The sequence below is a fragment of the Microcaecilia unicolor genome, chromosome 5, assembly GCF_901765095.1.
Source record: "Microcaecilia unicolor chromosome 5, aMicUni1.1, whole genome shotgun sequence".
Classification (NCBI taxonomy): Eukaryota; Metazoa; Chordata; class Amphibia; order Gymnophiona; family Siphonopidae; genus Microcaecilia; species Microcaecilia unicolor.
In genome coordinates this window covers 244615831-244640442 of record NC_044035.1, presented here as the reverse complement: position 1 = coordinate 244640442, position 24612 = coordinate 244615831, and positions in this window count along the sequence as shown.

Sequence of the window (24612 nt, the reverse complement as noted above, 5' to 3'; positions counted from 1 at the left end):
AATTAGAAAGTAAGGTGACTGATTTGAAGAAAGTTGCACATGGAGGAGTGGATAAACATGTCCCGCTGCAGTATGTGCATCCTGAGTACTCCTTGTGTGTGTGAGTGAGACTAACAAGTTAGTTACTTCTTCCATTAAAGGCTTGGTTGAAGAGCCAAGCTTTCACCTGCTTCCTGAAGTAGAGATAGTCTTATGTTAAGCAGAGCCTTTCAGGCAATGGATTCCAGAGTGTGGGGGCTATTCCGGAGAAGGCTCCCGGGTATCACATCGTGTAATGTCTTTTGGAGAGAGTGTAGTTTGTGAAAGTCCTTGGGAGGACCTTAGTGTCCTTGGCGGTGTGTGGAGGATCATCCTATTCTTTAGATACTCAGGGCCATGTCCTTTCAGGGCCTTGAAGATCAGACATAGAGTTTTAAATTTAGCCCTGTACTGTACTGGTAGCCAATGAAGTTTTTGCAAAAATAGTGTTATGTGGTCACGTTGCTTGCAACCTTCTATGAGTCTTGCTGCTGCATTCTGAATCAACTGGAGCTGGTGCAGGCCCTTTGTTTTCAGATCATTGTATAGTGCATTGCAGTAATCCAGTCTTGATGTTACCATGGTGTGCACAACTGGGATAAGATTTACCTTCTCGATGTAAGGAGAGAGCCAGCGTAGCTGTCACAAATAGTAGAAGCAGCTCTAGAAGGTTGCTTTGATTTGGGGAATCAGAGTAAGTGTTGACTCTAGCTGTATTCCAAGGTTCCTGACTTGTGATTTGAGGGGGAGTTCATACTTCCCAAAAGGGATTTTGATGTCAAGTATGTATCCACTTGTGTTAGGGACCCAGAAAAGCTCAGTTTTACTTGGGTTCAGGCAAAGTTTGTTGAGTTTAGCCCATTCTTGAATTGATGTTAGACAGATAATCAGTTTATTCAAGGCTATAGGTAAGTCAGGTTCAATGGGTATGAATAGCTGCACATCATCCGCATAGATGTAGAACTGAGTGTCCATTGACCGAATCAGCTCAGCTAGTGGCTTGAGGTAGATATTGAACAGAATAGGTGACAGTATCGATCCTTGTGGTACCCCGCAGGTCAGTTTTGCAAATTGTGGAAATGTTCTCAGTTTTTGAGTGCTCATTACAACATTTTAATGCATGCAAATTGATTGTATGCATATTAATTCATAGGCTATGTGTATTACATTTATTTTGCAGACACTAACGGGTTACTATTCAAAAACACTTATCTGTGTAACAGTATCTGCTATCTAGATAAGTACCACTGACCAGTATATTCAGAAGAGCTGTCCACCACCTCACTATGATCTAAATAGTGCTGGGCAGAGCCAAGGTGGTCTTGGAACTTATCCAGATAGTAGTAATATCCAGCCCTCTATCAAGATAACATCCGCACAATATAGGATAGCATAAAGGCTGTCCTAAACTGTCCAATGGGATAGCAGACTGGATATCACCACTATTCACAAAAATTCCAATGTTGGCTGCAATATTCAGATATTTAGCACCAACGACTAGGGCAATGTTATAACTAGATGCCTCCATTTAGGCATCCTACTAATGCCGGTAGTGAGCTTATTCTATAAGGACACTTGGGGTCTCATTTTCAAAAGAGGAAAATGTCCAAAAAGTGGCATAAATCTGCATTTGGATGTTTTTCTCATAAAAACATCCAAATCAGTGTTTTCAAAACCTATTTTTCAGACATTTTTCTATGCAGTTCTTCTGAAGTGAGTCCATATCTCAATGTGGCTTGTCGGGGGCGTGTTAAGGGCAGGATGTAGGTGTTCCTAAGACTTAGATGTTTTTCAGCCATAATGGAACAAAACAAAACTGCCCAGGACTAAAACTAAGACATTTTGAGCTAGATCTGCTTTTATAACGAATAAGGCACAAAAAAGTACCCTAAATGACCAAATGACCACTGGAGGGAATCAGGGATGACCTCCCAATACCCCCCCAGTGGTCACTGACCTCCCTCCCACCCCAAGATATGTGAAGAAAAATATGACTTACCAGCCTCTATCACAGCCCCAGCTGTTAAAGTCAGGTCTATTAGAGCAGCATGCAGGTCCCTGGAGTTGTGTAGTTGTCTGAGCAGTGCAATATGGAGTGAGAGACTCAGGTCCCTACCTCTCTCTACCTGTCACACTTGTGGTGGAAACTGTGACCCCTCCCAAAGTCACCAAAACCCTACTGTACCCACATATAGGTGCCCTCTTCACCCATATGGGCTACTGTAGTGGTGTACAGTGGGGGGTAGTAGGTTTGGGTAGGTTTTGGAGGGCTCGGGGGACAAGATAAGTGAGCAAAGGTGAGATGTGTACCTGGGAGCATTTTTATGAAGTGCACAGAAGTGCCCTCTAGGGTGCTTCATTGCTCTCCTAGGATGTCTGGGGGACCAGTCTACTAAAAATGCTGGCTCCTCCTACATCCCAATGGCATGAATCTCTATGTTTTGCACTTATGCATTTTTTTTCAAAAATGGACCAAAAAAACAAAATGTCCAAAACACAAAACCTTGTTTGAAACAATATTTTCTGGAAAAAAAAAAGATGGGCGTTTTTTTTCTTTTTCAAAAATGGCCTTCTTTGCTATTTGCATTTTGGATGCTTTTAGCAAAATGTCCAAAGTCAGACTTAGATGTCATATTGAAAATGCCCCTCTTGGACACTCAAGTTTTCTTATAGAATGCTAGTTTAGGCACGTACATTTATAGCTGTATGGCTTACATGAATGTTAGTGCTTCTTTTACAAACTTTCACTTTTGGCAAGATAGTGCTATGAGACAAGTTCATATTGCTTCACGTCATTGAATCAACCAAATTGCAGTTGCAAGGTTGTTTGGCATATTTGCTAATGGAGTGTATTTGGGCTTTGCCTAATTATACACCTCAGAAGAAACTTCTCAGACTCCTGATGCAAGCTTTATAGCCAAAACATGGCCCCTATTGAGTCATGTGAACATTGATCATTAAAGGCTTTGAAGCACCTAGTAGTCCATTGTCATCTGCACTTCTTTGCTAGTGCCTAAATGTGACATTTATACGTGTAACTTGCAGTATTCTGTAAGTTGCCTGCATAAAAGTTGGCCCGCCCAGGCTCCTTCCATGTGAAGCACCTCTCTAACAATTATGTGCTGTGCAATCTGAGTGTGTAATTGTAGAATAGCACCATTTATGGTCCTGCTGCCATTTATTTGGATAAGTGTACATTTATCTGCATGGATGGCAGTATTATATTTATTTATTTGTTGCATTTGTATCCCACATTTGCCCACCTATTTGCAGGCTCAATGTGGCTTACATAGTACCGTGATGGCGATCGCCAATTCCGGTAAGATAGATACAGAGTGGTATTGCGTTAAAGTTAATGAGTGACAGAGCAGATTAGGTAGTCAAGGAGGGAGAGTTAAGTTTTGTCCAGTTCTTGAATAAGTTTCGTTGTGTTGCAGGGTACAAGTGTTTAGGTTGGATTGTTATGGTATTCCTTTTTGAACAAATTGGTTTTTAATGATTTCCGAAAGATTATTAGGTCATGCATTGTTTTCATGACGTTTGATAGTGTATTCCATAGTTTTGTGCTTATGTAGGAGAAGCTGGATGCATATGTTGATTTATATTTTAGTCCTTTGCAGCTTGGGTAGTGGAGATTTAGGTATGTGTGTGCTAAACTTTTTGTGTTTCTGATTGGTAAATACATAAGGTGCTTAAATTTAGATCAGTGTTTCCGAAGTCCAGTTTTGGAGTGCCCTTTGCCAGTCAGGTTTTCAGGATATCCACAATGAATATGCATGAACTTGATTTGCATACACTGCCTCCATTATATGCAAATGTCTTTTGTGCATATTCATTGTGGATATACTGAAAACCTGAGTGGCAAGGGGTACTCCAGGACCGGACTTGCGAAACACTGATTTTTTAGATGACCTGTTATAGAATGAGGGTGTGTGTGGAAAGTTTAATTGAATATCCAGATACTTTATGACCACTGCAGCTGAAGTAAAAAAAATAAATTAAAAACATTGACCTTGACAACTGAAGATTGACTTAAGGGACTCTAACAAACTGAATGCACATGAACAGATGCACATCTCTATTGAAAGAAGGCATATTTTTCTGGGCATACACGGGATTTCCTGGGTAGCTGCTGACACATGAGTGTCCTTAGTCTGTATTTGTCTGCTGTCATTGATCAGCAGCATTTTTATTACTGGCTGTGTCTGCTGCATTTTCAACTCATTCTCTACTGTTTCCAGAGACATTTTTCTTCCTCCTGTGCTATGGACCTCTTCAATTCTTCTCTTAGCATCTCAGTTAATGTTTTTTGGCAGTTATTGTGTTTTTTGCTTCAATGTCAGAGCAGTTGCCATGGAATTTTCATCATTGTCATACTTTGACAGCTTCATGTCAGCCGACTTTTCCATTGAAAAGTTGTGCTTGATCTCTACTACTACTACTATTTAGCATTTCTATAGTGCTACAAGGCGTACACAGCGCTGCACAAACATAGAAGAAAGACAGTCCCTGCTCAAAGAGCTTACAATCTAATAGACAAAAAATAAAGTAAGCAAATCAAATCAATTAATGTGTACAGGAAGGAGGAGAGGAGGGTAGGTGGAGGCGAGTGGTTACGAGTCAAAAGCAATGTTAAAGAGGTGGGCTCTCAGCGTCTACTTTGCTCACTGTGGCCAAGAAACAAGCCAGTGGATTGAAATAGTGCCCTTCATATAGCAGGATGGACCACCATAGAGACAGCATTGAGAGAATTGTTCTTAGTTCTGACATCTGCACTAAGATGTCACCTAGGATCATCAGGCTGTGGAGATTGATGTGGCTGTACATCTTTGAGTTCAACGTCAAGGTCCAATACAGCTCTACATTGACATTGCAGGATCCAGGAGCCACACATTCTACTGACAGTTTAGGCATGTAATGTTTTTTTTTTTTTTTTTTTGGGGGGGGGGGGGGGGCTAGGGCTAGCCCTAAGAAGATGTTCTGGAATAGAGTTACTTCCTGCTCCTTCCACCTGTCCACAGAGAAATGTTCCTCCACACTGAGATCCCAGGACTCCTCAGGCAAGAGTTGTTTTTTTTTAAGTCTGAGAAAATTCTGACTCTGCAGACTGGCCCCTGTGAAAGGGAGCAACTATTTTCCTTTGCTAGTGAATTCAGAGTCTTTATAGATGCTGTAAGGTTTAAGTACTTTTGGAGAAGCAGTCTTAGAAAACTCATTCAACCTCTTTAGTTGGCATCTGTCCTACTTCATCCATCCTAGGATTATGCTGAAACTTATGAGAGGAGTGTTTTGGAACCTAGAACTGGGTCACTGAGGGTGCATGGAGACTCAGCAGAAACCAAGGCTGAATTTGCCAATGAGATGCAAGAGCTACACCGCAATATTTTGTAACATAAGAGGGAACCTCTGGGCTAGAGTCATAGGAAGATGCCTTACCTGGTCAGTTATCTGAGGAGTCAGATGTAAGGAGCGAGTAAGAGGTTTTCTTTTCCCTCAAGTAAAAGAGCTAATGAGTACAAAAGAGTCTAGTAAAGAGAAGCTAGTTTTCCCTTGTAATAAGGGTATGTGGGGACTGTACCAATATTGTTCCTGACTGTTGTATTTTTCTGAACATTGTCTTACCTCATGATGTCAACCTGCAAAAATGGATGAAACTACAGTGTAGTAAATTTAAAACAAATAGGAGAAAATTTTTCTTCACCCAATGCATAATTAAACTCTGGAATTCGTTGCCGGAGAACATAGTGAAGGTGGTTAGCTTGGCAGAGTTTAAAAAGGGGTTGGACGGTTTCCTAAAGGACAAGTCCATAGACCGCTACTAAGTGGACTTGGGAAAAATCCACAATTTCAGGAACAACTTGTATAAAATGTTTGTACGTTTGGGTAGCTTGCTAGTTGCCCTTGACCTGAATTGACCGCTGTCGGGGATAGGATGCTGGGCTCGATGGACCATTGGTCTTTTCCCAGTATGGCATTACTTATTTACTTATGTACTAACAACCAAAGGCTTGCATGGTGTAGGTTTTGATTGGACCTGCTACTGGGACATGATGGGCAAGATCCCATATGACCTTAGAGCCTTGGAATGTGGATTTCCTCCTATCCAAAATGACCCCAGGGAGAATGAGATGCATGATGGTCCCAGGAAATCCTCTTGAGCTGGATATGGGGAACCACCAGCCTGCGGTCCTCCACATAGTTTACTAGAGGCTGTATATTTGTCTGAGAGTTTTGTAAAATATTCCCCCAGATTCTATATAGTGCGCCTAGAGATCCGCGTCAAAATTCAAGCAGATTCTATAGCAGACGTAACTTAATTGGCTTAACAAGCTAATCAGTGTTGATAACAGCTCTTACCTAGTAATAATGAGCACTAATTGGCAATAATTAGAGTTTATGCACACAACTCGCTAAGTGCATTCTGTAATGCAGTGTACCTAACTTGTAATGAGTGCAGGCAAAAAGAGGCAGGGTTGGGTGGGAAATGGGTGGGAAAATGGGTGTTTTGTGGGTATTCCAAAATTTATGTGCGTTGTTATAGAATATGGCCCAGTGCACCTAAACCTATGTGCCAGGATTTATTCCAAGTTTTCATTGAGGTGCATAGTTTTAGGCGCTGAGATATCAATTAAGCGTATTCTAGATATTGTGCCTAAATTTAGGCGCCACTTATAGATTACGCTTAGACAGCATTGATTTCTGCGCCAATTTTTTTAGGCGCCATATATAGAATCTTCCTCATTGTGGGAGCTCTTCACGTCTTGACCTGCATTTTGAATTCCCCTATCCAACTCCTTTTTAAAACAGAGTTCCAGAGTATCATTGTGCCTTCCTTTAGATTGTAAGCTCTCTTGAGCAGGGACTGTCCTTCCCCATGTTTTAACTTGTACAGCGCTGCATAACCCTAGTAGCGCTATAGAAATGCTAAGTAGTAGTAGTAGTTTCCAAAATAGCCTTGAAACTGGTGCCTACTTGGACTTCCAATCTAGGTGATGGTTATAAAGGGGTCCTTTTACAAAGGTGTGCTGAAAAATGGCTTGCGGTGGTGTAGGTGCGGGTCTTGGGTGCACGCTGATCCATTTTTTTTTTTTTGCTGAAAGTGGACGTGGGGCAAAATCAAAGTTGCCGCACATCCATTTTGAATCTGAGACCTTACCGCCAGCCATTGACCTAGTGGTAAAGAATCCGGGCAGTAATGACCTACATGTTTCAAATGCCACTTGGCGTGCATCCGTTATGCACGCCCGAAAATAATATTTTTCAGATGTGCGTATTGGACGTGCCCCCAAAATAAAATTACCACAAGAGCCACATGGTAGTCGGGCTGTAACTCCATTTTGGCACGCAGTTTATTAAAAGGGCCCCAAAATTACCTCCAACTGCTTACATTTTTTTTTTTAAAGAACCAGCAAGCACATGCCTTGCTTTGAATGTATTTATTCTACTATACTTACTGCTTGTTTGCTGACCTTTATTTCTATGCATCTAAGTGAAGTGATACAGGAAGCAGGTTAGTAAACACTGTTCATAGATTAAGCTGGAGGAGTTTACAGAGGTTAATAGCATTACTGGGTACCGTATTTCTTATTTGCAGAAAATAATTGGCTGATACTCTGCCACAATTTTTTCATGCTTGGGTTTTCTTTTTTTGCCTTTGTTTTCACAATAAACAAATAATTGCACAAATGTTGGTCTAATGGTGAAAGCTGATCTCAAAAGATTGATAGATGTCGTCTTTCAGCCAAGCTAATTATCCTGCGACTGCAAGCAATGAAAAAGACCTAGATTATTTGCAAATGAATAAAAGATAGAGGATGCATGGAATAAACACTATAGGCATGTATTAAGAGGTGGAGATTCTGTAAAATGGGCATCAACATTTATAGAATAGCGGGAAAAAAGTTAGGTGCAAATTACGATCCAAACCTTTGGCATGGCAATGGAAAGTACAAGATGTTATGCACTGAACTAGGGCTGAAATGGCAGTTTGGCACCATAGTGCAATCAGGGGTCCTTTTACTGAACTGTGGTAAAAGGGGGCCTGCACTAGCATCAGCGCATGGTTGTTTTTTTTTAATTCTTTATTTATAAATTTTTCATTTACATCTTATGACATAAATTTAGGAAATATCAGAAATTTATACAAACAGGCAACTCTTAGCAAAATAAGAAATAATGAATTTACATTTGTCCCCAATAAGTTGGATCAAGATACTAGGAAATTATTTAAAGGAAAAATGCCTATAATAATAAGCCAAATTAGTTTAACGGTAGGGACAAAGCAGATCTTTACAGCCAACATAACAGCACTCTAATTAGGGAGGCAAAACATCAGGTGATCCAACATTTTCCTTAGATGAAATGAATTCTAATAGTTTAAAAGGGGTACAAAAATATATATAATTATTCAATTCAAAAGTAATGTAGCATTTGCAAGGAAATTTTAACAAAAAAGTGGCACCCAACTTAAGGACTCTAGGTTTATACAGCATAAATTCTTTCCTTCTCTTTTGTGTATTCCTTGCCATGTCGGGAAAAATCTGAATTTTTTGCCCCAGAAATAAATCATTTAGATGGCGAAAATACAGTCTTAAGATATTATTTCTATCAAGTTCAAGCGCAAAGTTGTCAGCGCATGTTTTTGACGCTCGCTGAGGCCCCCTTTTACCACAGTGAGTAAAGGCTGTCTTTTTTTCCTCAAAAAGAAATAGCCGTGCGATAAGTGAATCACTTGCCACATAGCCATTTCGGGGGAGCAGCACTTACCACCACCCATTGAGGTGGCGGTAAGGGCTTCCGCACTAACCCGGCGGTAACCGGGCAGTGACTATTGCTGGGTAAGCACCAGTACTATAAAAATAGAAATTTTTTGTAGCACCAGAAATGGAATGCTCTGGGGGTGGGAACTACCACCGGGCTCCTGCAGTAGCCCGGTGGTAGTTCCGGATTGGCGCACAGCAAGTAAAAAGGTCCCTTATGTGCCAAATTAAAGAATAGCACCAAGTGTTCTAGCCTGTAACTGCAAAGGGGGCGTTCCCATGGGAGGGACATGAGCAGGGCATGGATGTTGCAACTATTCTTGCTTTATAAAATAGTTTCATTTACATGCCCAACTGCTGTTTTTTCTTCCAGCACTTACACAAGCCATAGTCATTCTGAAGTATACTACAAATGATGGTTCTGATGGCTAAATTCACACATTTGTACTGGAGCTAATCTATCCAAGGACAACTCTAACGATTCATGCCACCAATCCACAGTAATCACTCAAAGCAGTGGCGTTCCTAGGGGGGCTGGCACCCGGGGCGGATCGCCGATGCGACCCACCCCCCGGGTGCAGCGCCCCCCGATGCAGCGCGGACCCCCCCCCCGGCGAAAGGACACCCCCACGAAGTAACCCTCCCGCCGGGTGCACGCCGCCGGGGGGGGGGGGGGAGTGCCGCGCGCGCCTGTCCTCCGTTGTTCCATGCTTCTTCTCTGCCCCGGAACAGGAAGTAACCTGTTCCGGGGCAGAGAAGAAGCATGGAACAACGGAGGACAGGCGCGCACGGCACCTCCCCCCCCCCCGGCGGCGTGCACCTGGGGCGGACCGCACCCACCGCCCCCCCTAGGAACGCCACTGACTCAAAGACTTGTTCCCCAAATCACTCATTGCTAAACTCCACTCATGCTGCAAAGCCGGCAGATCAACCTCAACCCGCAGTGTATCCTTAATACTGAGGAAAGAGCAATAACAGGACTCCCTGCCTGACTCCCAAGATAGCAATTTATGATCCAACCAAGGCACAACATAAACCACCAAATCTGACTTCACAGAGAACTGAGTATTCTCATGCAAAAACACCAAATTCAAAATGTGCCCTCCCACATGGGTAAGTTCCGCAACCAACTGATGCCAACATGCAATCCAAAAAATAAAATTCTTCACTATCTGATAAGAATCAATCTGGTCCACAGGTAAATTAAAATTCCCTAAAATTAAGTTATTTTTAATAGACAACCTAAACACACTCATTGCTTCAATAAATGATGAAAAGCAATGACACATAATCCCAAGAGGACTATAAATCAATAATAAGTTACTATCAGAAGAACCTAAAAACAAAGATTCAATCGGAGAGCTCACTAACCTGAAAGCACTTGTATCTTTAAACAAGTTCTGAACAGTACCAACACAGCAGTCTCCCCCCCCCCCCCCCCCCCCCCAGGACATGACAAAGCAGCATATAGAGGAGGAGGGGTCATCTGAGTAACAAGAACCATATCAGAATCCAACAACCAACTTTCAGTAGTATATAAAAAATCAAGACCAGAATCAACTAATAAATCATACACAAGTTGTACCTTATTACGAACAGACTGAGCACTAATATGAGGTATTTATAGTTTAGCATTTCACGCAGAACTCTCTCCCCTCCCCCACACCCCCTCCACCAGTACAGGAACCAACACTTTATCCCTCCCCCCTTCTGCTGTCCCCAATCCAAATCCCCAAATCGACCCTGCACTAAAACAACTGGAATTAGAGCAAAGCATGTTGTTATAACAATCCAAAAATCAGATATCCCCCTTAAAGAATACACCTGAACACCAAAAATCTCTCCAAAGGCTCTCCAAGGGGCTCACCAAGAGGCACTTGCCTTCTGCACACGCCTTACGCGAGCATTCAGCTGCCTTCGGCGTCTTACCAGGAAGAAATAGGGGTGGGAGATGATGACATCAGCAGGCTGTCACCCTGGAACTCCTTCCCCTCAGCTCCGATGTTAGGGGAACTGGCAACAGTGTAGAAACAAAGCAGAAAAGCAGTGCACAGCTCTAAAACAAATTGGTAAGGCAGTCCACAGCACTGGAACAATTAAAAAGCAAAGCTGCTTTTCTCAGGTCAGGGTAACACACAAACCCTAGCATCTTACCAGGAAGAAATAGGCAGCCTTATTTTCGAAAGTGATGGGTGCCCAGATTTCGACCCAAATCAGGAGATGGGCGCCCATCTCGCAAAGGCGCCCAAATTGGTATAATCGAAAGCCGATTTTGGGCGTCTTCAACTGCAATCTGTCGCGGAAACGGGCAAAGTTGATGGGGGCGTGTTGGAGGCGTGGTGAAGGCGGGACTGGGGCGTGTTTATTAGCCGAGGAGAGATGGGCGCCTTCGGCCGATAATCGAAAAAAGAAAGGCGTTTTTAGCATGAATTTGGGTCATTTTTATTGGACCCTTTTTTCACGAACAAATCCCAAAAAAGTGCCCTAAATGACCACATGACCACCGAAGGGAATCGGGGATGATCACCCCTGACTCCCCCAGTGGTCACTAACCCCCTCCCAGCATAAAAAAAAACAATTTTAACAACTTTTTTTTCCAGCCTGTATGCCAGCCTCAAACGCCATACCCAGCTCCATCACAGCAGTATGCAGGTCCCTGGAGCAGTTGTTAGTGGGTGCAGTGAACTTCACCCAGGTAGACCCAGGCCCCCCCCCCCCACACCTGTTACATTTGTGGTGGTAAATGGGAGCCCTCCAAACCGTCCCCCCAAGCCCACTGTACCCACATGTAGGTGCCCCCCTTCAGCCATAAGGGCTATGGTAATGGTGTAGAGTTGTGGGCAGTGGGTTTTTTTGGGGGGGGATTTGAGGGGCTCAGCATCCAAGGGATGGGAGCTAGGGACTTGGGAGGTATTTAATTTTTTTTTCTAATTGTTACAAGTGCCCCCCCTAGGGTGCCCGGTTGGTGTTCTGGTATGTGAGGGGGACCAGTGCACTACGAATCCTGGCCCCTCCCACAACCAAATGCCTTGGATTTATTTGTTTTTGAGCTGGGCGCCTTCGGTTTCCATTATCGCTGAAAAACGAAACCGGCCAGCTCAAATCCACACAAATCCGATGCATTTGCCGGGCACAAACCGTATTATCGAAAATAAAGATGGGCGCCCATTTTTTTTCGAAAATACGGTCTGTCTCGCTTCTTTACGTACCAGTTCTCGGACATAGACGCCCATGGAGATGGGTGTTCGCGTTCAATTATACCCCTCAGGGTGTACCACAGTACTTGTAGTACGTGAGGCTGCCCTGGGAGGTCGCAGCAGCCATTTTCAGGAAGCTGCCATTAGGAGTAGGAGCAAGGAGGATTCACTCCTGCCTTCATTGTCCAACTAGACCACCTGGGAGGTCAGGTAGGCCCCAGGAGGGACCTATTCTGCCTGGTAGGTGGGTGATGGGGATGGGAGAGGGATGGCCAGGGCTACCGAGAGTGGGGACGGGGAGGGCAAAATTCTCCAGGGCCTGGCCTCCAAGGGGGGCCAGGTGCCTGCCTGGCGCTAGCTTGGCTGTCCTGCTCCTGTGTGCCTCAGAGCAGAGTTATCGCATTAACTCTGCTCTGCCTGCCACAGGTCCTTCTTCCTGCCGCGTCCCGCCTCCTGTGTAAAGTACTTCCTGTTTGGATACAGCAGGATGAAAGACCTGTGCAGTAGAGCAGAGCTAGCAGGAGAGAAGACAAGCAAGTAAGCAGGCCCGGGGGGGGGGGTGGAATATGGGCCTGTAGGGGGGCAGCGTGATGGCCTGGGGGGTGTTTGGGCCAGGCCCGGCTTTATCTCTCAGTGGCCCTGGGGATGGGGAGCTGTGTGGTGGGGGTTTGTTGGGGGGGGGGCTATGCAGCATATCAGAGGGGGAATGGGAGGGGTCTATGGATCTTGTTGAGGGGGAGGGGGAGAAGGAGGATCAGAGGGAAAGGACAATTTTTTTATTTTATGTGGGTCCTGGCCAATATTCAGTGCCAGGTCTGCAAAATCTAAGCATGTTAATTTAGGACAGCTTTAGAGTTCTCCTATATTAACCTGCTTAGCTATGCGGGGGCCAGCACTGAATATTGCCAGTGCTCATATAACCCTGGGCTGCTCCCTAATATCACCCCCCTGTACTGCCCCTGACCTGCTCAATTTTTTTGGCAGCAGGCAGAGGCGATATTCAGCAGCATTGCCTGGTTGAGTGCCAGTGAATATCAGGGTTTAGACAGCTACAGGAGATTTAAGCAGACTGGAACATTTCCTGCCCACTTAAACCACTTTGAATATTGGCTGGTATTTGCATAAGTGTGCACGCATGTGTGTAAATGCCATAAATCCATCAACTCGCTATTCTGTAACTATGCATATATCTGTGATAGTGCATAGTTCATAGGTGGCAAAATCTGAGTGGAATGCACATTTATGGTCCTAGTTATGTGCATATCTGTGAAATCTAGGTGATAGCTTTTATACCAGCTCTGTAGCTGATGTAAGTGCATTCGTCTAAATGTATATACAGTGGTGGAAATAAGTATTTGATCCCTTGCTGATTTTGTAAGTTTGCCCACTGACAAAGACATGAGCAGCCCATAATTGAAGGGTAGGTTATTGGTAACAGTGAGAGATAGCACATCACAAATTAAATCCGGAAAATCACATTGTGGAAAGTATATGAATTTATTTGCATTCTGCAGAGGGAAATAAGTATTTAATCCCTCTGGCAAACAAGACCTAATACTTGGTGGCAAAACCCTTGTTGGCAAGCACAGCGGTCAGACGTCTTCTGTAGTTGATGATGAGGTTTGCACACATGTCAGGAGGAATTTTGGTCCACTCCTCTTTGCAGATCATCTCTAAATCATTAAGAGTTCTGGGCTGTCGCTTGGCAACTCGCAGCTTCAGCTCCCTCCATAAGTTTTCAATGGGATTAAGGTCTGGTGACTGGCTAGGCCACTCCATGACCCTAATGTGCTTCTTCCTGAGCCACTCCTTTGTTGCCTTGGCTGTATGTTTTGGGTCATTGTCGTGCTGGAAGACCCAGCCACGACCCATTTTTAAGGCCCTGGCGGAGGGAAGGAGGTTGTCACTCAGAATTGTACGGTACATGGCCCCATCCATTCTCCCATTGATGCGGTGAAGTAGTCCTGTGCCCTTAGCAGAGAAACACCCCCAAAACATAACATTTCCACCTCCATGCTTGACAGTGGGGACGGTGTTCTTTGGGTCATAGGCAGCATTTCTCTTCCTCCAAACACGGCGAGTTGAGTTCATGCCAAAGAGCTCAATTTTTGTCTCATCTGACCACAGCACCTTCTCCCAATCACTCTCGGCATCATCCAGGTGTTCACTGGCAAACTTCAGACGGGCCGTCACATGTGCCTTCCGGAGCAGGGGGACCTTGCGGGCACTGCAGGATTGCAATCCGTTATGTCGTAATGTGTTACCAATGGTTTTCGTGGTGACAGTGGTCCCAGCTGCCTTGAGATCATTGACAAGTTCCCCCCTTGTAGTTGTAGGCTGATTTCTAACCTTCCTCATGATCAAGGATACCCCACGAGGTGAGATTTTGCGTGGAGCCCCAGATCTTTGTCGATTGACAGTCATTTTGTACTTCTTCCATTTTCTTACTATGGCACCAACAGTTGTCTCCTTCTCGCCCAGCGTCTTACTGATGGTTTTGTAGCCCATTCCAGCCTTGTGCAGGTGTATGATCTTGTCCCTGACATCCTTAGACAGCTCCTTGCTCTTGGCCATTTTGTAGAGGTTAGAGTCTGACTGATTCACTGAGTCTGTGGACAGGTGTCTTTCATACAGGTGACCATTGCCGACAGCTGTCTGTCATGCAGGTAACGAGTTGATTTGGAGCATCTACCTGGTCTGTAGGGGCCAGATCTCTTACTGGTTGGTGGGGGATCAAATACTTATTTCCCTCTGCAGAATGCAAATAAATTCATATACTTTCCACAATGTGATTTTCCGGATTTAATTTGTGATGTGCTATCTCTCACTGTTACCAATAACCTACCCTTCAATTATGGGCTGCTCATGTCTTTGTCAGTGGGCAAACTTACAAAATCAGCAAGGGATCAAATACTTATTTCCACCACTGTACGCATATATAACCAGTAATGCTAGTATTTTATAAGGGAAAGCAGGTGCTTATGATAGATGTCTATAAAATAATGAGTGGAGTGGAACAGGTAGACGTGAATCATTTGTTTACTCTTTCAAAAAATACTAGGACTTGGGGGCATGCAATGAAGCTGGAAAGTAGTAAATTTAAAATGAATCTGAGAAAATATTTCTTCACTCAATGTGTAATTAAACTCTGGAATTCATTTCCAGAGACTGTAGTAAAAGCAGTTAGCTTAGCGGGGTTTCAAAAAGGTTTGGATGGCTTCCTAAAGGAAAAGTCCATAGACCATTATTAAAACGGACTTGGGGAAAATCCACTGCTTATTTCTAGGATAAGAAGCATAAAATGTATTGTACTTAACTGTTTGGGATCTTGCCAGGTACTTGTGACCTGCATTAGCCACTGTTGGAAACAGGATGCTGGGCTTGATGGATCTTCAGTCTGCCCCAGTATGGCAATACTTATATTTTCCTTTATAAAATAGGTGCAAATTAGACATCCCCCCTCCCCCCAGTATAACTTTGATTGTCAAATCCCACTACCCTTAACCTTACAGGGACTGTCTTTCTTCTATGTTTGTGCAGCGCTGCGTACGCCTTGTAGCGCTATAGAAATGCTAAATAGTAGTAGTAGTAGTATTCTTATTTTATGAGATTCAGTAATTGTTTCATGACTGTTTACAGACAGAAGTTAAAATGAAGTTGTTTCAAATGATCCTTCTAGTCCAAAAATCTTGCAAAGAGTCTGTCTTTATCTTTCTTGAAATCCACTGTAAGCAAAAGTATAGTGTTACAATTTTCCAATATATTTGTAATTTGGTGATGCTGCCCGACTGTTAAATCCATAAACTAAAAAGGAGCTTTATTTGTGAGGATATAGGCTTGTGGTGTACCCTGTTGCCCTATAAACTGGGGTTTATTGATAGAGTATAAGCAACATTTTTTCTGAAACGTGTTTCTTTACCCCACACAAAAAAATGCATAATCTAGAAATTAAAAAAGAAAAGTATGGGGGCTGTACGGAGCATGATAGCAGACAGAGATCATACATTCAATATAGTTTGCCTAAGTCATGTCCTGTTTCAGTGGTATGACCCCAGTGAATCCATGGCCTTCTCTTCTCTTCTTCACAGGTCTTATGTGCATATCCACACTTTCTTGTGTTGTTATTGGCTTTCCCCGGGATTCAATATAACGTAACTTAAGTTGCACATGGAAATCCAGTCGTATTCTGGATTTGTGTGCAACTTAATTAGTTAACAAGCCAATCTGTGCTGATTATTGCCAATTAACAAGCAATTATTGACACTAATTGGCATTACTTAGAATTTATGCACAGAACTGTCTAAGCGTATTCTATTGTATACATGATGCATGTAAATTCTAAGTCACATATAGTTGGAAAAGGGTCATGGCCATGGGTGTGGAATGGGCAGGTCATGGGCGTTTCTAAAATCTATACTCGTGCTTATAGAATACACCCCGTCCATGCATAATTTAGGCGTTGGTATTTACACTATTTTACTTGTGTAACTGCCGTGACTAAATTTAGTCGCATTGGCAGGTGCGCGACGTATTCTATAAACTGCATGGAAATTTAGGCTTATTCTATAAAGTATGCTTACATTTACTTTATAGAATACGCCTAGGCGTATTTTGTTTCAGCGCCGATTTTTTTACGTGTGATATATACAATCTAGTCCTTTTGTCTACATCTCAGTTTGGACGCTGCTCCATTCATATTTTCTAAGGTTATTCCTGAGTCTATCTCTTTCTGAGACAGTGACTGTGAGAGAGCCAAGGGACTGACCCTCTCAGGAAACAGAGTCAGCAATGCTTAGAAGCAAGGCAATTTTATTCCAAGCAGAATGACTGCAGGGCAAAGGGTCACTCCAGGATCTTGGCTTCAGTAAAACAAAACACTTTCTAGCCCCAGGCCTCTTGCTCCTTTACACAAAAGCACTTGCTGAGGTTTGAATCAACAATAGGTTTAAGACACCACAGATAAAGGACTGCCTGCTAATTTCTCAGGAAAGGGTAGTCTTCAGCATGAAGACTGAGTGAACACAGCATAACCCTGTTCTTTCAAAACTTCAGGATTTAGGTCGCTCTGTGAGTCGAACAATAAACGGACATTCTAAAAAATAAAAAGGTGGGGACGCCTCTCCTTGCTGCCATTCGGTACTTGGCTTACCTTTATAGGTTATTTTCTAGGACAAACCAGGCTGCAGCTGCATCAGCCAGCACTTTTTACCTGTATTCTGTCTCCTTACTTGGTTCTAAGGTAGCCAACTGGATCCAAATTTGCCCAGCAGGGTTGATCCATTTCTGGGCTTACCCCATTGCATGCAGGGAATGTATTTTTTTCTTAAGGAATGCAATGGGGAAATCAGAACTACAAGTTCCTACATGCAATGGGGTAAACCCAGGACTGGATCAACCCTGTCAAGTGAATCTGGATCCAGTCGGCAATCCTGCCCACTGGATGCCCTATAGCAGGATTTTTTAAATGGTTCTAGAAGGCACTTCATGCTTCACAATGACTTTTTGTTTTAGTGTTTCCTTTCCACTGCAAACTGTTCCATTACTAAATATTATTTATATTTTTGAGGTATCTGAATAACTCTCCATTCTCACCTTTACACTATAGATATTTGGTTCCTGAAATCTGAAGTCATAGGTAAAATTAGTTTTTGATAAGGTCAGGATGCACTGGGTAGGGCAGGACACCACCATTTTGAAGGCAGCACTGGAAGGAGAAGGGAGTGTTACTCCCTCCTCCAATGCAGAGGTACGGGGGTAGGTTGGCTGCTAGACCACAAGGGTGGGTGGGGGGTTACCTTGGCAGCTCACTTAGTCCACCAGGGATGTTTTATTTTGGGTGTGGGGTTAGAGGGGTTGGAGATCCACTAGATCTCCAGCCCCCCATGCCCTCATGTTTGGGGGGGGGGGTTAGGGGGATGGAGGTCCGCTGGACCTCCTGTTTCAGGGGGAGTGTGGGGGCTTGGGGTGCACTAGGCCACCAGGGTCTTGTTCTTGGAGCAGTGGCATAGCTACATGGGGCCTGGGGGGCCTGGGCCCCCTCAGATTAGGCCCTGGACCCCTCCCGCGGCGTCGCCAACCCTCCCCCGTTGCCATCGCCATTGCCGTCGAGTACCTGTGCTGGCGGGGGTCCCCAATCCCCACCAGCCGAAGTTCTGTGTCTTCAGCCCGTCTCTGGGCCAGCGCGTTGCTGCAGCCTGCAGCAGCTGATCTGATTCTGCAAGCGGGAAGCCGATTCTCTTTGCGTGGTATGAATCGTCCTGACGTCCTGCATGTAGAAATGTGCAGGACGTCAGGACGATTCATACCACGCAAAGAGAATCGGCTTCCCGCTTGCAGAATCAGATCAGCTGCTGCAGCAGTCTGCAGCAATGCGCCGACCCAGAAACAGACTGAAGAGTCTTCAGTGAAGACACAGAATTTCGGCTGACGGGGATTGGGGACCCCCGCCAGCACAGGTACTCGATGGCGATGGCGACGGGGGAGGGTTGGCAACGCCGGGGGAGGGGTCAAAGATGGCGTTGGCGGGGGGAGGTTCGGCGGGGGGGGTAAATGTGCCCCCTCACCTTGGGCTCTGGCCCCCCTCCCGCCAAAGTCTGGCTACGCCCCTGTCTTGGAGGGGGGCCTGGGGGTCTCACAGACCTCCAGTCCCTGTGTTTGACAGGTCCGGGCTTTTGACAGCCTGGACCTATCAAACAAGTGCGAGAGAATGCTCAGGAACAATCCTCCCGCATAGTACCCCTATGATCAGAGCTAATACTTTTCCTTTAAACTTCAAACTGCCTGCTAATCTGAACTGCCAATTCAACTTCTATTTTTGCCAGCATATTAAAGAGCTCTTTTACTAACCCCAGGGCTGGTGTTAGACATTTAGGGGCCCAAGGCAGAAACTAGGGAGTGAGCCACAAAAGCTGACCTTCAGACTATGCTTCCTTTAGCTTGAGGAAGGTTTGGGGTCATGTATGCCCTGACTAAGCCTTGGAAAAAAGTGACCTTAGTGTGTCCTTACGCGGACCATTCCCATGCGTCATTCCTAGAGGTAAAATGGCCAATTTTTCTATTTCCAGCAATAATGGCCATGTAATAATTATCCCATTAGAATGTGGCCATTGGCATGTGAGTCCCTAATGTCACCTACTTTGTAGACGGTAAGGGTTCGCGTGCTAACCACTCGTTAATTGGTTAGTGCACTGCAATAAAGCTGCTCTAACTGATTAGTGCAGAATATGCCCACTCTCACACATGGGTAGCATGCACCAATCCCAAAACTACAGCAGGACATCTGAGCGTGCCCTGTAATAAGACATTTAGTCAGTGCTTACTGCAGCTTAGTAAAAGGGCCCTTCAAATTTAGGGGGCAATTCTATAAGAGAGTGTATTCTATAACGGCATCTGTGCTCTCAGATTACATTACAGCAGTGATTCCCAGAGTGGGCGGTACTACCCCGGGGGGCATTGGGCTAGTCTAGGAGGGTATTGAAAGAAAAGATGGTGGCATGGGGGCACTGCACTGTCCTAGGGGGCGCTGGAGGAATAAGCATAATATAGCGGTGTGAACAACTAAGAAGTAAAACAAATATTTCTTTTTTTACCATTTTATCAACATGGTAGCTTGGCGAATAGGTCCACTTATAACTCTATTTATCTGCTTACACATATGAGCATATGTTGTGCGCAGTGCATGATTAATATTCACTAACAGGCAAAAGTCTTTAATATGTTTTGCGGTAAGCCTTTTTTCTTGTATTAGTGCTTAAAATGGTTTAGTATAAGGCCTCTTAAATACACAAATAGATCAACCCAATGCTAATCACATTTAAATTAATGCATATCGGGAACTTTCTTTCACGGACCTCAGTGGTGACTGTTTTCATACAGGATGACCGTCCTGTGTCTCACTTTCCTCTTCATCAGTCCAAAATCGAAATGTGTAATTCTGACTATAACTTCTATGAATTAACACACATCTTAATGTTGGGAGTTTTGCGCTTTTCATCTTAAAGAGTTACACTGATATGGAAAATTTATATGTTCTGTAAGGGACATTTCCAGCTATTAATCCTTGTAGCTATATAAATGCTATTAGTAGTAGTAGTAGTAGGGTGTATGATTCTCATCATATCCTGGTCATATGTCCATACATGTGTAATATGTAATCATACAATTACATGGAAAAAAGTGAAAATTCTTTTGATTTATAAATAAAACTACACTATATATAACTTGTAATTTAAAAACAGCACTGATACTTTTAAAACATTTTGTGGTCAAAGAATTTGGATTTTTCCAGATGTTACTAAAACAACACAAGATAGAAGGAAACAATTCTTGGCTCTTAGAGAAAAGACAAGGGCTTTGGGCGCAACATATCTTCTAGTATATTCTTGCAAGTGTCTAGTAAAATATATGGGTAATAAATATGTTTTTTTTGAACCGCCTCATCTTAAAACATTCTTAGAAATGAAAAAGCTATCCATTAAACCAAAGGAGCAAGAGAAGGTCAACTGATTATTAAGAGAATTTAATGGGAAATACAGGCCAAGCCATTTACTGTTGTTGTTCTAGAATACTCTTTTTTTGATCTCCTAGTCTATTTAATCACACCCCTCACATTATTGTGATCTAAAGAATTGAAAAAATTGACGTAAATATTACCTTGACATGTTACTTTATTAAGTTGTACTCAATCTTCTCAATGTATTTCCATTGCATGTTTATCGTGTAAAGATTGTAAAACACCTAAATAAAATAATTTTAAAAAACAGTACTGATACCACACATAGGGGCCCTTACTAAGCCGTGTAAGCGTCTACACGTGTCCAACATGGGCCAAAATGGAGTTACCACCCAGCTACTGTGTGGCTGTGTAGCATGATATGAGTTTTATTGTCAGAGTTATTGATTTTGCTGGATCAGATACAAATATAAAAAAATATACAGCTCCAAAGACTTCATCTCCCCCCTTTTCCCCCTGGAAACTACTGATAACAAAAACTAGCTCGGTGGAGACCTAAGCCCATCAACACATCTCCAAAAGAACAAAAACTCTGAAGATGGACAGCAATCAGAGACTACACCTAACAAAAACCAGTGAAACTCCACGTACTCTCAGACAAAGACTCTTGTAATCCTGTCAGATGCCTTATGGATGTGTATCTGCCACAGATGGTCAAACAAAGCCTCATAGAAGAAACCAGTTACTAAAAATAGATGACTAAAAATAGATGAAACCAGTTACTAAAAATAGATGAGACCAGCTACTACAAAAGGGACTTGAATTATCTTGCTGCTGGCTTCTCCCCTCTGGACACTTGGCTGATCGATTCCTGACCAGTATCTCTCTTTCTTCTTGGGGATCTGCCTCCGGGATCTCTGCTGGATTTCAAATACACTCTGACAAAACTTTCTCCAAGCTCCAGGCTCCAACAACTCTGCAAGAAAGACTTCTATTTCAGCAAGGATCTCCATCACTCCTCCCAGCAGCCTCTATCAAAGTGAGTTACCATATCTAGCATAATTTAGAATTCAGACTTGATATCTTAAAAAGCACATTTCCACAAGTGAAAAGATTCTTAAAAACTGCCTCTTTCTCTTGTAACATTATTACATTACCTGTATTGTAAATAAACCTTTTAAAGTTAAATATATGGTCTTTATGTTCTGAGCACGTCTTTAAACCTTGCAGTGCAGGTTAATGTAATTCAACAAATATAATATTTAATTCCCCCTTTTTCTTACATATTCTTTTGCTTATCATATTACCTTATAGGTAATTGGTGGAGAATAGAATATATATTATTCTTACAGCTGTTGCAGTAATTTCATTTTTGGCCTGCGTCTGATATGCGCATCCCAAAAATAATTTTTATTTTCAGACGCATACCAAGTGACATTTGATGTGCACAGGTCTTTACCACCCGGTTAATGCAGGAGACTTTACCACTAGGTCAATGGCTGGCGGTAAGGTCTCAGACCCAAAATGGACGCGTGGCAATTTTCATTTTGCTGCGCGTCCATTTTCAGCAAAAATTTAAAAAAGATATTTTATGCAGGTGCGCTGAAAAATGATTCTGCGTGCGCCCAAAACAAGTGCCTACACTACTGCAGGCCATTTTTCAGTGCACCTTAGTAAAAAGGCCCCAAAGTCTATTTTTCATATGAAACACCTTGGATACTTCTTTGTCTTCCCAAGTAAGCTGCATGCATTAAGACAACATGTAGCATGAAGGAACAAACATAGACCATGGTACTGAAATGAGAACATGACTTTATCATAGCTGATGTGTATGATTTTCCATTGTATTAACACCAGGGGAGAACTTGACTCAATGTCGGGGGGGGGGGGGGGGGGGGGGGGGGGGGGAGGTAGGAAACTGAGGATCCACTCTGCTGGTGGTCTTCTTGCCATTTGTTATCTGCAAAGGGAATACCCAGACAATCTACATGGGAAAAGAAGAAAGAGAGAGGGGACTGGGGCCTGCCTGGTGCAACTGTTCTAATGCTCAAATGTTGCAGAGTTGGCACTTTTGTGGGGTAATTATTCCAGATACCTCAGCTTGATGGATTGCTTCTGTTTAACAGAGCCAAATAAAATAGGCCTGGTAATTACTCACGAAGGTTGACTTGTGGGTTAATTTTCTGTTTTCCAAAGCACAATATAAAACTCTGCAGTATTCCTCTTCCCAAATTAATTCAATCAAAGGCTCAGAATCCCTCCACAGATTCCCCCCCCCCCCCCCCCCCCCACTGCCACCTGCTCCTACAAATATTCCATTCACAGTGAAATGCAGGTGCTGTTGGTGGTATGAAACGGAGATGCAGGAAACATCCCTAAGCCATTTTCTGTGGTAGCTAAAAATGAAGCATGCTAGTCATGCACTCCTGTGTCAGAATCATTCCTTTCTTCACCTGTAAGTACAGTGGTTGGCGTGAAGAACGCAGCACACTTATTTTAGTGGCCTATTTTATAAGGAAAAGCAGGTGCCTACTTTTACTTTCAGAATATTAGTTTAACAGGTCAAAAATGCGCCAACATTTTAAGCATGATCACTTACCGAGCGTATCAATTCCCTACTCATTCAGCTGGACATGGTATTTTCTTATCTTAATAATACAGTGCTCCCAACTGACTCACTCTCTGAGTCTCCCATGGACCAGTCACTCTTAATAACTTTTTTCACATCCACATGTATGCAAACTTTCAGAACTGCAAATTACACCCTTACTAAGGAGATCATTAGCACATTTAGAGGCCCTTTTACTAAGACGTGCCTAAAAGTGGCCTGCACTGGTGTAGGCACATGTTTTGGATACGCGCTGATCTATTTCCTCAGTGCACCTGGAAAAAGGCGCTTTTTTTGTGCCGGAACATCAACGTATGGCAAAATTTAAACCAGCATATGTCCATTTTTGGCCTGAGACCTTACCACCACTAAGGGATCTGTCCTAGGGCCAGCTCTTTTTAACGTCTTCGTGAGCGATATTGTCGAAGGGCTGTCTGGTAAGGTTTGTCTCTTTGCGGATGATACTAAACTCTGCAACAGGGTGGACACCCTGCAGGGTGTGAATGACATGAGGAAGGACATGAGGAATGGACCGATATTTGGCAACTAAGGTTTAATCCCAAAAAATGTAGGGTCATGCACTTGGGTTGCAAAAATCCGAGGGAATGGTACAGTATAGGGGGTGAAGTGCTTCAGTGTATGAAGGAAGAGCGGGACTTGGGGGTGATTGTGTCTGAGGACTTTAAAGCTTCTAAACAGGTAGAAAAAGGACGGTCAAAGCCAGAAGGATGCTTGGGTGCATAAAGAGAGACATGACCAGCAGGAAAAAGGAGGTGATAGTGCCATTGTATAAGTCTCTAGTGAGGCCCCATTTGGAGTACTGTGTGCAGTTCTGGAGACCGCACCTACAGAAAGATATAAACAGGATGGAGTCAGTCCAGAGGGTGGCTATGAAATTAGTAAGCAGTCATGAATGCAAAAATTATAGGGACAGGCTTATGAACCTCAACATGTATACACTGGAAGAGAGGAGGGAGAGAGGAGACATGGTAGAAACGTTTAAATATCTCAAGGGCATTTATATACAGGAAGAGAGCCTTTTTCAAATGAAGGAGAGCTCTGGAATGAGGGGGCATATGACAAAGTTAAGGGGGAATAGGCTTAGGAGTAACCTAAGGAAGTATTATTTCACAGAAAGGGTGGTGGAGGCGTGGAATGACCTCCCGGTGGAAGTGATGGAGTCGAGGACTGTTCCAGAATTTAAAAAGGCATGGGATAAGCATGTGGGATTGCTTAGCAACAGGAAGAATTAGGGGTTACAGAGGAACTGCAGACAGGATGGGTCATATGGCCTTTATCTGCCGTCATATTTCTATGTTTCATTGACTTAGCGTTAAGGTCTCACGCTAGCTGGGTGGTAAATGTTCAATGCGCATAAACTGCCAATTACTGCCGGGTAAGCACCACACGGTAGAAAATATTTTCTATTGCATTTTTGGGCGCGCACCAAAAATGGAATTACTTGCCGGGGCACGCAGTAGCTGGGCAGTAGTGCCAATTTGATGTGCGTTGGACACGCATAGGCTGTACGCACCTTAGTAAAAGGGCCCCTTAGACAAAGGAACACTGGCGGAGCAT